The following is a 16,815-nucleotide window of genomic DNA, read 5'->3' as shown; positions in this document are numbered from 1 at the left end:
TGAGGGCAGTGACTTTAAAAGTAGGAATAAAGTGTATGGTTGTCCAGCTACTACAGGGAAAAAGTCAAATAGATGAAGAAGGAAGAAAACAAAGAAGGAAAGAAAGAAACAATAAGAAAGCATGGTAAAGAAACAAAACAATGGCAGGATTAAGTCCAAACTGAATGTAGGGATGAATGAGTTGAAATCACCTTTGAGAAAATAGAAACTCTCAGAGGGAATGGGTCCAAAAAAATAAAGCTATATGCGAATTTTATAGCTTAACACAGTGACACAGATAGGAATAGAAAAAATATGCCACACAAGTGCTACAGGAAAATACAGGTACTCACCTACACAGAGTGAACAGGTTTTAACATTTGGCTATATTTGCTTCAGAGATGTCTCTCTCTCTCTCTCTCTCTCTCTTTCTCTCTCTCTCTCCCGCCACCCCTCTCTTCTCTCTCTCTCTCTCCAATAAATATATATTTTTTAAGCACAGGTGAAGTTCCTCAGCCCATAATATTTACCTTCTTTCTTACACAGAGGTAAGAAACACACCAGAAAATGGTGTGTTTACTTCTTGTGTGTGTCTTTAGACATATATATGAGTGTGTGTATGTATGTATATGTGTGTATATATTCATAATCAAATACAGTATTAATGTTTTTTAAATGGATATAATTGATAGACTATATATATCATTTTGCAACTTGAATTTTACGCTCAACAGTGTTTTGGAGACTTAGCCATTTTGATATATGTGGATCTAGTTCATGCAGTTTTAACTGCTGTATACAAAATATTAATTGTATGAATTACCACACCTTATTTATCCATTTCCCTACTGGTGAACACTTAGGTTCTTCCCAGCATTTTGCGGCAATGAACATACTAAACAGATGTCCTTTTGTGCACATGTGTGAAGTTCTCTAGAGGTAAGTATATGGAAGTGAAATTTCTGGGTTCTAGGGTTTGAGCATCTTCACCCCAACTAGATATTGCCAAATTGCTTTCCAAAGTCATTGTACTTGTTCATGCTCCTACTGACAGTTTCTGAGTGCTATTTCCGCACATCTCCAACAGGCTGGATGTTGTTCAAGTTCAACCTGACTCATAATCGGTGACATGTAAATTAACACACCGATGAAACATATTACATCTATCAGAAGCCAATAGCTTTTCTTCATGATAATATCTAGTTTGGGCTAGGAAGAGATGAAATGAAAAGACTCATGGGGTTGGTGTGCATATAAACTATAGCGGTCTTCTTGGAGAACAGTTTGGGTAGTAGCTATCTATCAGCATATTCAATTGGTGCGTGCACTTCAGCCCAACCTGGGTTCCTTGCTAGTATGGAATTAAAACTATGCAGCAGTTAAAAGTTGGATGTACTGATACGAAAAGATCTCCAAGACAGTGTTACGAAAGCATAGTGTAGAGTAATATATACAGTGTTTGTGTAAAATAAAACCTTACAAAACCAAACTTTATATGAAAATGCCTAAGAATGTCTGGAAGGCGACATGCCTAACTGATGGCAGGGGTTACCTCTAGGGAGGGACGGAGGATTGGGGGAAAGCAGTCAGGAAGGAGGCTTTTGTCTTCCACCTGAAATAATGAATTTGCTTCATATTTTTTACAGTGTCAGTGCATTTTCATGAATATTATTACAACAAAATAAGCAAAATCAAAAAATTTTCCAATTAGGAAAAGCAGGATGTCATTCTTCTCTCACTGCAAGTACAGAAATGTGGGTTGAAACTGCAGCTCTTTTTTCTGCAACTGGTCAAGCTGATATTTATGACTTCATCCCTCACAAGTCATTCTAGGTTTCCCCTTGGCCTTCAGCCAGCACCTCAGCTGGTTATGGAGGCTCAGGAGTCTGAGTCCTTGGAGAGCCCTTTTAGGGTGGGGTTTTGGAGGTTTACCATTAACCTTTGCTGTGCTCTGACTGGCACCACCTAAGGAGGTGTTTTAGGAGCACGCTTGGGTCCTAATCATCTTCCTTTCTGTTGCTATTGCATAGCAGTGACCCTAATTTGCCTTTTAGTCAGAATTAGTCTCTGCACAGAAACAGAAAGGGACACTTACCCAGTGCTCAAAGCCCCCTGCTGGTGTGTTGGAGCAACCTGCTACTGCAGTGTCTTGGTGGACTTGAGGCGTGCTCTACCAGGAAAGCCCACAGGCCCCAGGACCTGTACTCCTGGGGCCCTGAGTAGCTGTGACTTGGACCTGGGACATGAACTAAGCCCATCATACACTCGTGCCCAGTACTTTAAGGCTGGAGGGAGAAAGTCAGAGAAGCAGGGATCCTGAAGCATTTGTCCCCATGCTGCTGTGGTGATGATGGTGGTGGCAGCAGGGGCGGCAGCAGCAGTGGTACAGGGTGGCAGTGATGTGGCTCCCGTGCTGACAGTGCTGGCAGCCAATAGCTCCTATGGCAGGATGTGGCTGTGTGCTTGGCTGCCCAGTTCCTTTGCTCTTGCCAGTTTCTGATTCTCCAGCCTCTCTGACAATTCCCCAATCTCCTCTATAGCTTTCCAATAAAACTTTTCGGATTCAACTAAACTAGCATTGGTTTCTGTTGTTTGTAACTAGGAACCCCAAGTACTTGCCAATACCATATCCCACTTTTGTGGCTGTTTTCCTCATCATATGAGATATTTCACATGGCCAAGGGTCAGGCAATTTCTGTTTATGATGCAGTGGACCTGTCATTGGCACCCGGGGCCATGGTTTTAGAACAGCAGGCCTCAGGGGCCTCCAGACATGAAGCAGTCATTTATGAAAATAAGTTGTTTGGATATTCATTGAAGGTATCACCCACTACACTTTACTTCTGGGTTTCTGGTCTTGTTTTCTGGCTGTGAAATAAAAACCCCCAGATTTGGTCAATCATTTGAGGCATAAAGCACTACATCTTGCAAGAGAGCACTGTAACTTCCTGAGGTGGTCTCCCCAGCTGGCACTACAGCTGAACCATTAGAAGGTTCTTACTGTGCCCTAAGGCCCTACCCTTCTCTTAGCCCTTTGTTTCAGTGAAACCCTTCCATGGAAGTGCCTAGGGATCTCTGACCTGAAGTGTCCTTTCCAGCTCTGTTTAAATTTTATTCATCCTTTAAAAAGTTCATCTGTGGCCGGGCGCAGTGGCTCACACCTGTAATCCCAACACTTTGGGAGGCTGAGGTGGACTGATCACGAGGTCAGGAGTTTGAGACCAGCCTGACCAATGTGGTGAAACCCCGTCTCTACTAAAAATACAAAAATTAGCCAGGCATGGTGGCACGCGCCTGTAGTCCCAGCTACTCAGGAGGCTGAGGCAGGAGAATGGCTTGAACAAGGGAGGTGGAGGTTGCAGTGAGCCGAGATCGTACCACTGCACTCCAGCCTGGGCAACAGAGCGAGACTCCATCTCAAAAAAAGAAAAAAAAAAAAAACTAATTTGCCAGCTCCTGGAAAGAAAAATTCAATATCCCCTAGCTCCTTGCCTCTCTGTGTCTCCCATCTCTAAGTTCTTGATGTCAAAAGCTATGTGTGAGCCATTTCTACAGTCCCAGCATGCACTGCTTGGCACAAAAGTGTTCTGCAACACTGGGTGACAGCGTGAATAGATTCCTCTCCCAAGGTAGGCTCAAGCAGGGGCTGTGTTCAGAGAACGCAGTAGGGGTCATGGGGACTTGGACCAAGCTTAGCCCCACTCCCACCCCCAGCCTCTGAGGCCCTGGCGCCCCCCTCCCCTCCTGCCACCCTCTCAACCCTCAAACTCTATCCCATTTTCTGTTTGTCCTGTGGAATCCCCAGTGTGTCAGAGGCTGTTCTCATACCCAAGGCCTGTGGAGAGAAGGTGGCATATATCTGAAGATGGAGAAATACATGGCAACAAGCTTCAGCACACCCCTCTTTGGCCTGGATTGAACCTCTGAATAAAATGAAGCTGATAGGGTGTTTGCCGACACGGTCCCAGCCTTGCACAAGGTCTGGTGTGGAGCAAGCCAGATTCTGGGACCCCTGGGCAACCCTTTCAGCCTGCCTTGGCATATGCCTCTGCAGCCAGGAACTTAGTGGCTAGGCCCTTTGCTGTGGGTTTTGCTGACCCCTGGAGGCCCCCCTTCCTCCTGTTTCCTCCCTGGGTACTTCACTATCCCAAGAAGGGTGGTAAAACATTAGTGAGACTTCACAATCTCTCACATTTGGATAAGATTTCCCCAGACCCCTTTGCATTCACTGATTTCACTAGACCCTGCCATCAACCCCAGGTGAGTGGTAAGGAGACCAATGTTCAGAAAGGTGATGACATTCTGAAGACAGAGCAAGAGCATGTTTGCTTGGTGGGGGAGGGCAGCAGAGATGCATTCTCCCCATCCATCCTAGTCCCAGCGTGGTGGGGAGCACCTGGGGATCTGGACGTCAATGTAGAACCCCCAACTGGCTGCAGCTAGACCCCATTCAGGCACTCTGGTCATAAGCACTGTGTGCTACCTGCGTCCAAGCACAGCACTGTGGGACCAGGGCAAGAGCAGCCCAGGGGCACGCAGACAATAGAAGTCAGGCACTTTGGTAGGAGGAAGAGGAGAAACAAGACACATATGTAGAAGAATTCATACATAGAACTGGGGACTAGCAGATAGTGTCTGCTCATAGTCAGAGGTGTGTGACTGGGCCACCGAACCCATGGAGACAGATCTGCAGGGACCCAGGGAACCAAGCCCAAGGCTCTGCTCAGTCAGGACCATGCTCGAATTGCATTCAGCAAACACATTTCTGCCCACTCTTGCACTCAAAAACGGAGGTTCAGAGTTGGCTAGCTTAGCTCAACAAATATTGATTGAGCTCCTGCCTGTGGTGTGTTCAACTGGGGCCTGCAAGAGATGAGTAGGGCTTAGTCCTTCCCTCAAAAAGCTCATAGTCCAGTGTGGGAGACAGACAAACATAGGTTTGCCATATTCTTTGTGAAAGGCAATGTGGAGGCAGGCACAGGGTGACCTGAGAGCAAAGAGCCTGGCTGGCCCAGCTGGGAAGGGCTGGGCCTCAGAGGCACCAAACAGGTAAGGAAAGGGAGTGTAGGATGGGCCCTTTCTACATTGTCGGGTTGTCTTTGAAGGTGGGGGTGTCAATTGTTACCATTTGTTTGAAGGGCCCTTTAGTAAAATGTATTAACATTTAAAATCCACATACTTTTTGACCCAGCAATTCCAGTAGTAGGAATTTATGCTACATGTGCAAAAGCACAAAGTTGTTTGTACAAGTATCTTTATTGTTGCATTGTTTGTAGTAGCAAGAGACAGAAAGGCATTTAAATGTCCATTACTAGGGGCCTGGTTTAATAAATTATGGCACAGCCATCAGATACTTCGCTAGACAGCCTATACCCAGCATGAGGCACATCCACAGTTATTGCCGTGCAGCAGTATCAAAAAATCAAGAAGTTACAAAAGCAAGGCGTGAAACAGTGGGCAGTTATTATCATTCACGTTTCACAAAAGATACATATTCATTTGTACTAACGAATATACAGAATATCTCAGGAAAGACGATATATAAGAAACGGGCCAAAGTGAGGGACAAGAGGAGCCTCAATTCTCACTGTATGCTTTTTCCCTTTTGGAGTTTTTGTTATGTTAATTTGATTTTGTTTTTATTTTTGTTCGGTTTTTTTTTTTGTTTTTTTTTTTTTTTGTTTTTTTTACCATGTGTATACATGACAGAAACAGAGAAAGAGGGAGGGAGGGAGAAAAAAGGGCAGAAATCTCAGGCAAAGGGCCGGAATGAACAAAGGCATGGAGGTATGAAACAGTACCGTGTGTGGTGTGGGGTGTGTGTGTGTGCGTGTGTTTGTGTTGTGCACGTGAGACCCTGAGTTGTGAAAGAAAGACCCTCCCAAGTGACATCTAGTAATGTAGTAATGAAGTGGGGAGTCTATTGTCAGGATATAAATGGAAAAACGCCAGTCGGGACTTTCAGCTACAAGGTCAGGCCCCCGCCGGGGAACCAGAAATTGTGGCTCCAGCAGGTCTCCAACGGAGAAGAAGAACTGCAGTTGAGCTAGCCTCATGAAGACATGATGTGGGGGCTGGAAGGTGGCCCAGCACTGAAAGCAGGTCCACCATGATCTCAGGTATGTAAAAGAGATCTCCACATTGTATATGTGCATAATAAAAAGATTATCAGGAAACCTACCATGAAGTTAGCTAACAGTGATTCTCTCTTAGTGGTGGGATGTAGTTAATTTTAATTGTCTTTCCTTTTTGAGGGCATTTCTTAAATTCTCTTCAACAAGCAGATGATTGGGGAGAAAGAATTAAGAGACAATTAAAATGTTGCTCGAACACTGACTGAAACCTCTCAGGCCGGGATCTTCCTGAGGGAAGCCAAGCAGGCCCTTGTTGGCCACCCTGGTCCTGTGTTGGAGTTGCAAAGAGGCTTTGCACCCAGGCAGTGTCGCCTAGTGGAACGACCACAGCATTTGGAGTCAGACCTGGGTCTGAAGCAGTTTTAGTGCTAATTAACTGCGAGTCTTGATCAAGCATATGCCCTCTCTCAGCTTTGGTTTGCTTATTTATAAAATGGGACCCCCAAAAAATCCCTATCCCATAGAGTGATGGGAATGAGCAAATGATAGACAAAATATACTATACCATCTTAATGGGATTGTTGTTGTTTGTTGTTGTTTTTCCTAGCTCTTTTTTCTCTGGGCTGGGGCAGTAGGAGCTTAAGGTTCAGAAGGAAAACAAACAAACAAACAAACAAACAAACAAACAAACTACTCCCTGGGTAGAAAGAATCCCTCCACCTCATCGTTCTGTCTTCAGCAACTTAGCAAGGCTGGCTCCGGATGCCTGGCCCCAGTCTGGAGAAAAATAGTTAGCAGGACTCCAACATTCCCTTTGGAAGCGGAGTGTTGCATGATGGTGGGGTGGGGGCGGGGAGTAGGGGGAGGAAGCAAAATGTTTGCTATTTTTTTTCTGTGCAATTGACTCTGCTGGCCCAGGCACTTTGCTCACTGCTGTCTACATGCACAGATGGTGGCTTAGCCTCTTGGTGAAGGGCTTGGCTTCCTGTTGCGCGTGCCCACCCCATCCAGGCCTGCTGAGGAATGTGGGCTGGTCCAGGCTGGATGGGCTCTGTGTCTCCTGTGGCCCCTCCCAGAGCCCCAGTCTGACCCCTCCGCAGGCCTAGATGAAGGAGCTTCTGTGTCATGGGGCCCCGCCTGATTAGACATGGCTGCCACATCGACTCCTCCCTCCCAGGCTGGGCACTGGGAAAAGAAAAGCCCAAAGCTTGCCCAGAGTCCCTTCAGCTAAGAGGGTAGCTGACCTGGGATCTTATCTAGGGTTGTGAGAGTCGGAAATTCCTGCTGGTCTCTTTGTTCTCACGTGGAAAAGTCCCACAGCACCAAGTTTTTAGGCCAGAGAGGATGGGGGCTTCTATGGCCCAGTCCCCAAGGGTTGTCAGTGAAGGCTTAGGACATGTAAGTGCAAATCTCGTCCTGTGTTGGCTCTGCAGAGGTAGAGCTCGTCCATTGGCTATAGATGGGTAGTGTGAGGCAGAGGTGGTAAGGCCCATGATCACCAGAAAATTGTCAATTGGGGTTTTAAAATGCACCTTCCTCCCCTGCCATGAATGGGAGGGGTTCTTTGTACTGTTTTTTTTTTTTTTCCCTCTCTTCTCTAGGTTGAAAGAGTCACTTGACTATTTATCAGCTCTAGATCTTTAGTGAGACACTTCACCTCTCTGAGCCTCAGTTTCCTTATCAGTTGAAGGGGGATGATAACCTCACAGAACTGCTTCAAAGAGGACATGAGGGACTAGTGCCGTGGTGGTACACAGGAGGCACTCTAAAAGTGCCATTTCCTTCCTATATTTATTAAGTACTTCCTTTTGTGGAGCACTGGGAAATCCAAAAGTGAGGAAAATGGTCTCTGCCCTCAGTCTCATGGGTTATTAGCCACTAGCCCAGGATTGACCTTGAGCCCTGCTTCTGACCAGCGGAATTCTGGCCTGTTTCTGGAGTTGCTGATGCTGCCTCAGGGCCTGTTTGATGCCTGAGGCTCAGGCTTCCTTTTGCTGGTCTAGCCTTTGTAGCCTCAGCCCAGTGGCAAGAGCCCACAGTCTGATGACAGTCCTTCCTGGGCAGCCTGCCAGCCTGTTAAACACTTCCCTAAGTATCATCTCAGGGAATTTTCCCAGCAGCTCTATAAGGAAGGTGCTCTGATCACTAGTCTCAAAGATACCTGCCTTCAGGTCTGAGTTTTGCACTTCACTTGCTCTGTGACCTTGGGCAAGAGCCTGAAGCGCTCTGTGCCTCAGTTTTCTCATCTGTAAAATGGGAGTTAAATAATAGTAGCTCCCTTTGCAGGGAGCAGGTGCATAGGACAGTGCCTGGCACATATTAAGCTCTCAGCACTTGCCAACTGCCATCCTTAGGAAACTGAGGCTCAGAGGGGGAAATGACCTGTTCAGGGTCACATAGCTAGGAAGCAGCAGAGCTGGAGCTGCTAGTCCAGCCTTCTTGGCAGTAACTGTTATGCTACCCTTTGCTTCATATCCTTTGGATTTCTGGATGCTGCACCTGGAGGTCCTATGACAGGCCTCTGCCAGCTAATGAGGACTCGGTTGGATTTCCTTGTGCTGAATTCTTGACAGGACCATGGCAAGCTCCTGCTGTCATATTCTTGCAATCCGACCCACTGCTTCCCAGCCCAGCCTGGCCTCTCCCTGGACTCCTGGAACTTGGTTTATGGTCAGGCCTTGCCTCACTGCATATTTTAAATAATAAAATTAACAATGCGAATAGAACACTGTGCTACCTGGCACTTTAAAATATCAATGTAGTCAACCCTGAGATTAGCCCTATGAGGTAGGTGCTATCATCATCTGCATCTTCTACACAAGAAAACTGAAGCACAGGGAGATTAAGTGACTTGCTCAAGGCCACACAGTTATGAGTGGTAGAGCCAGCTGTGTTTTTAGTAGTGATGGAGTTTCACCATGTTGGCCAGGCTGGTCTCGAACTCCTGACCTCAGGTGATCTGCCTGCCTTGGCCTCCCAAAGTGCTGGGATCACAGGCGTGAGTCACCATGCCTGACCTGAATCCCTGCTTTTAACCATCGTGTTCTGGCTCGTCTTGTCGGCCCCATCCCACTGCAGTGAGCCCAGCTGTGCCTGACACAAAACTCCATGGGAGTGTGAACCAGATCAGATTTATTCACAGCCAAATCTTCAGTGGCTAGCACGGTGCCTGGCACACGGTAAGGGCTTAATGAAAAGTTACCGAATGAGTAAATGAATGAAGGAAGCTGAAATAGGGTCGTGGCCACAGGGAAGAGAGATGAGACAGATTTGAGAGATAAGAGAGAATTGAACAGATTGGGAGACCAATCCAAACGGGGATATGAGGAAGTCTTGGATGACTCCCAAGATTTTGGCTTGGGTGGCTGAAGGATGAGGTCATTTACTGAGATAGGAGCCATATAGGAGAGACCGAATGCACGGGTGTGGAAAGTGGCATTGATGAATTCAGGTTAGGATGTGTCAAGGGCGAGGAGCCTTTGAAACATGCAAGGGATGTCCAGGAGGCTTTGGGATCCAAGTCTCGGAGTTTAGAAGACAGATTTGGGCCTCCTGCCCAGCCCTCTCCCAGTGCCCCTCCTCCTTCAATCATACACTAAACCGCTGGCCCAGCGGCTTTTACTCTTCCTACTGGGAAGGAAAGGAAGGAATCTTTGATGGTGGGAATGGGAGGGGGCTAGACTTTTCTAAACCAAACAAACGCATACACAGTGCCTGCTTGTTGCGTATCAGCTTGCCTGGCTCTGGGCACATGTAGGCTGGCTTCCAGGGCCGACCTCCCCCAACCACCCACAGGCCCCTGCCGCCTGCTCCCTGCCAAGGTGAGCTCTGACAGGGCGACTTGTCATCTTTTCAACACCTCATTTTTCCCTCCTTACTCACTGCCCAGGGAGAGGTCCTTCCTGTTTGCACACCTCAGGGGCTAGGCCAGGAGGAGGAACAAAAACAGCCTTCATGGTGGAGGGGGAGGGGAGGGCAAAAGGAGAGGGGTGAGAGAAGAGGAAGAGAGGGAAGAGACGGGGTGAGGAGTGGGGGAAGAAGAGAAGAAGAACCCAGCTCCTGCCTCCCCCTACCCTCCAACCCATCACACCCACCCGCACACCTCTCGCTCGCTCCCTCGCTCTCTGGGGAGGCTGATTCCCAAGTCAACCCAAGGTGGTCAGGATCCGAGCTGACTTTGGAAACTAGCTGTCATGTCTTTCCTACCTTCAGGAGAGGCTTGGACCTAGAGTTGCCCATCCCAAAAACCCCTGCTCAGTTTTCACCCCAGCAGGCCTAGGCCCAGGGCCTTTTTTCGCTGGCTTCCCCACCGTTTTTCTCCAGGTCTCCAGGTCAGCGGGTCCAAGGCTCTTCCGGCGCCCCCTCCCAATGCCGGCAGGGCCCGCCACCTCCTCAAAGCCCTGCCCCTCCGCGGCCGACCAGCAGGTAATCCCCTCCCCCTTCCTGCCCCCGGAGCTGCAGCCCCTTCCAATTAGCCCAGGCTCGGAGCCCCTAGGCTGGGACCCGCTTCTCCCCTCCCGCCCCTCCCCCACCCGGCTCTCACGTGGGGAGCCCGGCTCCCAGGCCTCGGCGGCCCCATTCACAGCGCCCTCCTCCATTGTCCTCGCACTGTCACTCACCCATGGTATTAGCATTTCTAAAGCCCACTTCTCCGTGTCGCCGCTGTGGCCCAGCCTCGGCCAAGGAACTTAGCCCTATAGAACAACTAACAATTATAACTAACCTTCAAGAGCACTTTAGAGTATATAATTCACTTTTCTATATAGCCATTTCATTTACTTCTCACAACAGCCCTTAGTGATGTGGAACACTGAAATCCACAGAAGTTCAGTGAGTTGCCCAAGGTCACAAAGTAATTTCCAAAGCCAAAATTTCAACTCAGGTTTGTCTGATGCTAGAGGCCACATTCTTTCCACTACACCATCTTGCCTCTCTGTCAGGCTGAGCTTGCTTCTGCTTGGCTGAGCTCTCTTAAAAGGTGGGTATGGTCGGGCGTGGTGGCTCATGCCTGTAATCCCAGCTCTTTGGGAGGCCGAGGTGGGTAGATCACCTGAGGTCAGGAGTTTGAGAGCAGCCTGGGCAACATGTCGAAGCCCATCTCTACTAAAAAAAATACAAAAAATTAGCCAGGCGTGATGGCACGCGCCTGCAGTCCCAGCTACTTGGGAGGCTGAGGCAGGAGAATCGCTTGAACCCAGGAGGCAGAGGTTGCAGTGAGACGAGATCTTGCCACTGCACTCCAGCTTGGGCAACAGAGTGAGACTCCGTCTCGAGAAAAAAAAAAAAAAAAAAAAGATGGGCATGGTGGCTCACTACTCCTGGGGAGGGCATGCTGGATCCAGCCTGCAGAGGAGGGCCTGGGTTGTTTCCCAGCTGCCACTAACTAAGAGGCTCATAGGTGGTGCCTCCTTTAGGCCACTGCCTGGGCAAGACAGCTTGGCCTAAAACACTGCATGGGGAAGTGGTTAAGGACGCCGGAGCCAGATGGCCAGCTTCATATCTCAGCTCTGCCACTTGGCAGCTGGGTAGCCTTAGATAAGTGACTTAGTGTCTCTGTGCCTCAGTATTCCCTATGTAGTGAGGAGGATAATCATGATACCTACCTGACAGGGGTGTAATGAGCATTAAATGAGATAATATGCACAAGGGACATAGAACAGTGCCTGGACAGCGCCATGAGTCTGTCAGTATTATTGTGTGCTTGTCCACGGTTCTCTTGGGGTCAGGGGCAGCATGGTGTGAACAGAGGATAACTTTGTCATCAGACAGCCTAGGATTCAAATCCTAGCTCTGTCATTTACTAGCCTTGTGTGTCTTTGGATAAATGACTTACCCTTTCTGGGCCTCAGCAGTCAAGTGGAGATAATAATAGCTCTCACTTCTCAGAGTTGTTATGATGATTAATATTTGCACAAGTGTTTTCTCGAAAAGTAGAATGCTATAAACTATAAGCTTTAAAAATTATTGTTATTAACTTTGCTCAAGATCCTACCCAAGATCTTTACATCTTTTGCCTCTTCCATTCTCACCTCTGACTCAGGAATTCCTTCCACTCCTCCTGGGCACTGGTTGCTTCCCAGTGCCCAATCTACCCTTCAACCATAGTAGACAAAACATTTTCTGAGCCTCCCCACTGACACTGAACGTGCAGAAGATAGCCAAAAGACAGGATAGTCTCTGCGTTTGTACCCCTGTTTTCCTCTGGGTGGGGAGATAACCCTTCACATGTGCTCAACACTTTGAAGTCTACAAATTCTGTTTGCAAGTTAGTTATCTCATAGGCCCTTCCCTCATAACAACTCTGGGACTCAGGCAGGCTGGCTCTGTTGATCCCACCTTACAGATGGGGGCGCCAAGTCTCAGAGAAGGGAAGAAACCTACCCAAGGTCCCATAGCCAAAAGCTGTAACCAAGTCTTGAAATATTTGTCTCAGGGGCAATGTCCAAGCAAAATGTCCATTTTTTTTTTCTGTGTCCTGGACCACATTTGCAAAGGTTTTCCCCTATCAATACATACACTGGCCCATCCCACCGTCATAAACAAAGTCTTAAGTTACCAAAGAAAAATGACTTCTAGCAGGGTGTGGTGACTCACACCTGTAATCCCAGCACTTTGGGAGGTCGAGGAAGGAGGATTGCTTGAGACCAGGAGTTTGAGCCCAACCTGGGAAACATGGCGAGACCCTGTATTTACAAAAAAAATAAAATTAAATTAGCTAGGTGTGGTGGCACACACTTGTAGTCCCGGCTACTCAGAAGGCTGAGGCAGGAGGACCCCTTGAGCCCGGGAGATCCAGGTTGCAGTGTACTGTGGTCGCGCCACTGCACTCCAGCCTGGGTGGCAGAGTGAGACTCTGTCTCAAAATAATGATAATGAAACAAAAAGAAAAATTATTTCTTTTTATGAACTGGAAGTAGAATACTTATTTTAATTCTACAACATTTGACCTTGGTGATAAGGCTACTCCAGTAATAACTTTAAGCAGGCTATATTTTCTTTAGAAGAATAATTCTAATAGGCCAACATGGCTCCAAGTGGATTATAACTAGCCCAAATCACTGGAAAATTCCCTTGTCTTCTGAAATCTCAGGATTAGAACTCTACTAAAAACACTTCTCTAATGGAAAAAGTGTTTTCATTTAGGCCAATGACTGTGAGCTTGGTCAGGAGGTAGGGATGTGCTGGTGGTGGATTACAGAATTCCCAAGGGCATGTGTAATTTGTAGAAGCAGATTCAAGATACCTATTTTCTTCCCCGTGATCTGACCTCCAGAAAGTCAAGCTTGTATCAAACCTTTTTGGTTGATATGGGATACACAGAATGTGGAGGTGGATGCGCATGAATGAAGATTGAGAAACACTGAGCCAGGAGGGTTCTCAAAAAGTTGAGAACCGATTGACTGATATACTCCTGGGCTGACTTGTGCTTAAGCTGCTCCTGTTGTTGGAAAGGTGACCTGACTCTGCATCGATTTAAGTGTCTATCTGTGACAGTCCAAGGCCGAGTTTCAGTGTCCTTTGGTTCTGAGGAATGAAGGGCCAAGTTCCACAAAACCAGGGATATTTCCAGAAGAGGCCACAGTTTTATGGTCTGGAGAAATGGGGCTCTACCAGTGCTCATCTTGCTTCCTGAGAACTGCATCACTTACTGGACTTTCTATTTTTACTAATAACTGGATACCCTCGGTGTGTGGGGAGATAGGAGGCGGTGGTGGTTGAATGTTTAAGCTGGAAGAGTCTTCAGGCCAATCCTCTCATTGTAATACAGTTGTAATATCTAGAGAAGGTGAAGTATTTATTCAAACTCCCTGGTCATGTAGCATCAGCACTGAGAGTAGAACCCAGGACTCTTAGCTCCCAAGTCAATATCCCTCTTGTTTCCTGCTTCCCTTGCACAGTGTACTGACCCTGCCTCTGCATTATTTTCGTTATCTTCTGTACTCTGGGCCCCTCCAGGTCCACACTGTGTCTCTAGATCAGTGCAATTCAATACAGTAGCCACTCGCTGCCTGTGGCTAGTCAGCACTTGACCTGTGCCTACTTGGAATTGACATGTGTTGGAAGCAGAAATAAACACTGGACTTTGAAGATTTACTGTGGAAGGTCACAAGTAAAACATCTCATTAATAATTTTTATATTGATTACATGTTGAAATAATAGTTTCGACATATTGAGTGAAATAAAATATATTACTAAAATTAATTTCACCTGTTTTTAAAAAAAACTTTTTGAACTGAGCTACTAGAAAATTCCATATGTGGTTCGCATTATATTTCTATTGGACAGCACCATGCTAAATCTCCAGTAGAGGTAACAATGCTGTCGGTTCTGAAAAGATGCCCTAGATAGAGCAGGGCAGGTAATGGGGGAAGGTCCCATCAGATGGCAAGAAGCCAAGGCCCTGCCTGGCAGGCAGGAGGGCCAGTGAGCCTAGGGTCGGAAAGTTGGAGAGGTATTAGGCAGGTGGGTGGCATCTGGTAAGACTCTGATAGGCAGCCAATCGAAGAATAGCCACAGGGCATGGGGTTTGGAGGCCTGACTGCAATCCTGGGAAGACTGAGAAAACAGGGCAGCAGCCCTGGAAGGCAGTGATTATGTGCTTGAGGGCATGATCTTTATACTTGGCTGAATCCCACTTCTTATATATGCTAGCTGTGTGACCTTGGACATGTTACTCAACCTCTCTGTGCCTCAGATCCCTCGCCTCAAATGAGAGCAATGCTGAGTTTCTATGTCATAGCATACATATAAAGCTCTTGGAACAGTGCCTGGCTCATAGTAAGCATTCAAAAGGTGTTAGTTATCATTGCTATTATTACTTGTCAGAGAAGTAAGTAGCGATTGTGTCCCTCTTATGGCATCCTTCCATAGTCCTATGATGGGCCCAAACAGATAAGCTTGGGGGTTAGCTGCTGGATCTGGGGTGCAAGGCAGAGGCACAAGTTGTTGTGAAACCAGTTGCAGGTGATGATGACACCCAAGCCAGGGGTCTAAGAGTCCAGGTGAAGCTTCAGCTGAGTTTAAAGGTCAACCCCAGGGGCCAGGGTGCTGGCTCTGTGGCCACAGCCGTAGCCATAAGGGGCTGCAAGCCGAAGAAACCAGGTAGCTCAGCCCAACTTTGTCCCCGCTGCCGATTCTGGGAACGTCTTTGAGATGTGAGAGGCTTTGTCCCAGCCCTGCCTATGCATAGGGATTCTGGGCCTTGGCACTGAGAAGGAAAATCACATAGAGACATAGAAATCCCTCTGTCTATAGCTCAAATAACAAGACCCAGCTCTTGCTGCAAAGCAAGAAGCAGCACTTGACTGCTCCAAATGCTGCTGTTTCTGTTTGTGCTTGTCTCTAGGCTTAGAGAGATTGTATAGGCAGACACGACACTCCATTGATATTCTCAGTCATGCCCAAGAGTTTAGCTTTTCTTCCCCTGTGATAATAGGGTTGCAGCCTGGGTCTGGCCCTTCAGATAGCTGAATCCTAGAAAGTGTGTCCTCCCCCCTCCCTCCTCCTCACCCCCCACTGTGTTTAAGGCCCTGCAGTGAGGAAAGCACAAGTGTCAATAGTAGACGCAGAACAAAAAGGACTAAGGAAATACTTTGTAATATCTGGCCTAATCCAGTGAGGCATGAGACACTGGAAAGGGAGGCCCAGAGAGGCTGGGATGATCCAGTCTGAGGAAGGGAGTGATTTCTTGTTCCCCCATGGCTGATATTCCCTCTCAACTTCAGAAGTGGGGGTAGAAGACTTGCCCATCTGTTTAGAATTTATTGCAAGAAAAAAGAGAACTGGGGAGTGAGGGGGGAAAGAGAGAGAGAGGAACGAGGAGGATGTTTGTGCATGTGCGTGTGTGCGTGTGTGTGTGTGTGTGTGTGTGAGAGAGACAGAGAGAGAGAGAGGAGGGGGTCACTGAAAGAGAATGTAATCTCCTTGGTCACCATCTCCCCAAACCTGTTCTTTAGCATTGATCCTTAGCGCTGTTAGCATGGACACCAACACAGGCGTTTTCAAAGCCCCTTGGGGTAAGGGCTTTGTGTAGACAATGGGCCATGGGTTACTGCAAGGCTAGTAGTCTTAACAGTAGGGTGAGGCTTGGCCAGTTCCCTAGGCACAAGTGGAAGAATAGCCGTCACCAGATGCTTCTGGAAACAGTGTATGTGTGCAAGTATGTATATGTTGTGGGGACCATCTCTGTCCAGGTCCCTCCAGGAGTCCAGAGAGCATCCAGAGACAGCCTTGGAGTCTGCTACAGACTAGACCAGAGGGTCTCTACTCCCTCAGCCTGGCCTCTGGTGGGCATGGAAGGAGACCAGGTTTACAACAGACTTAGCAAGGAGGCAGACAGATCTGAGATGAGGGAGGAGCTGAGTAGGGACTGAACAGTGCTGGGCATGAAACTCTTGGTAGCCTGGGTTGGCCTAGCCAGTGGCAGGCTGGAAGCTCTGCTTCCAGGAACAAGGTCACTGGCCCAGTCACCTAAACTCAGGTGCTCACCATTTGGCAACACTGTTCACAACCAATTTGAGACTGGCCTGGGTGAAGAGGCAGGCACTAGTAGAAACCCCCTCACAGGCAGCTGTGGTTGCAGGGCAAATCCAGAGAGAACTTTCAGACTTTGCAGAGATCCCCTGAAAGAGAACGCCGAGACACTAGGTTTGAGCTGGGGTGAGACTGGGTGAGAGAAGCCCGGAATCTGCTTTCCTACAAAATCACAACATTTGAGCAAGGGGAGCAGCACAAAATGAAAAGAGCACTGGACTGGGAGCC

At 47.7% G+C, this 16,815-nt stretch overlaps 1 protein-coding gene across 1 annotated transcript in view; it reads left to right on the top strand.

The window, feature by feature from the left end:
- PJA1 (praja ring finger ubiquitin ligase 1) overlaps positions 1-16,815 on the top strand; it is a 1,335,831-nt gene that overhangs the window by 1,097,650 nt on the left and 221,366 nt on the right. The gene's annotated exons all lie outside the window — the stretch shown is intronic.

This window comes from Macaca thibetana, chromosome X (assembly GCF_024542745.1).
Source record: "Macaca thibetana thibetana isolate TM-01 chromosome X, ASM2454274v1, whole genome shotgun sequence".
Taxonomy (NCBI): domain Eukaryota; kingdom Metazoa; phylum Chordata; class Mammalia; order Primates; family Cercopithecidae; genus Macaca; species Macaca thibetana.
The sequence above is the reverse complement of the archived record's forward strand: the minus strand, read 5'-3'. Positions and strand labels throughout refer to the sequence as shown.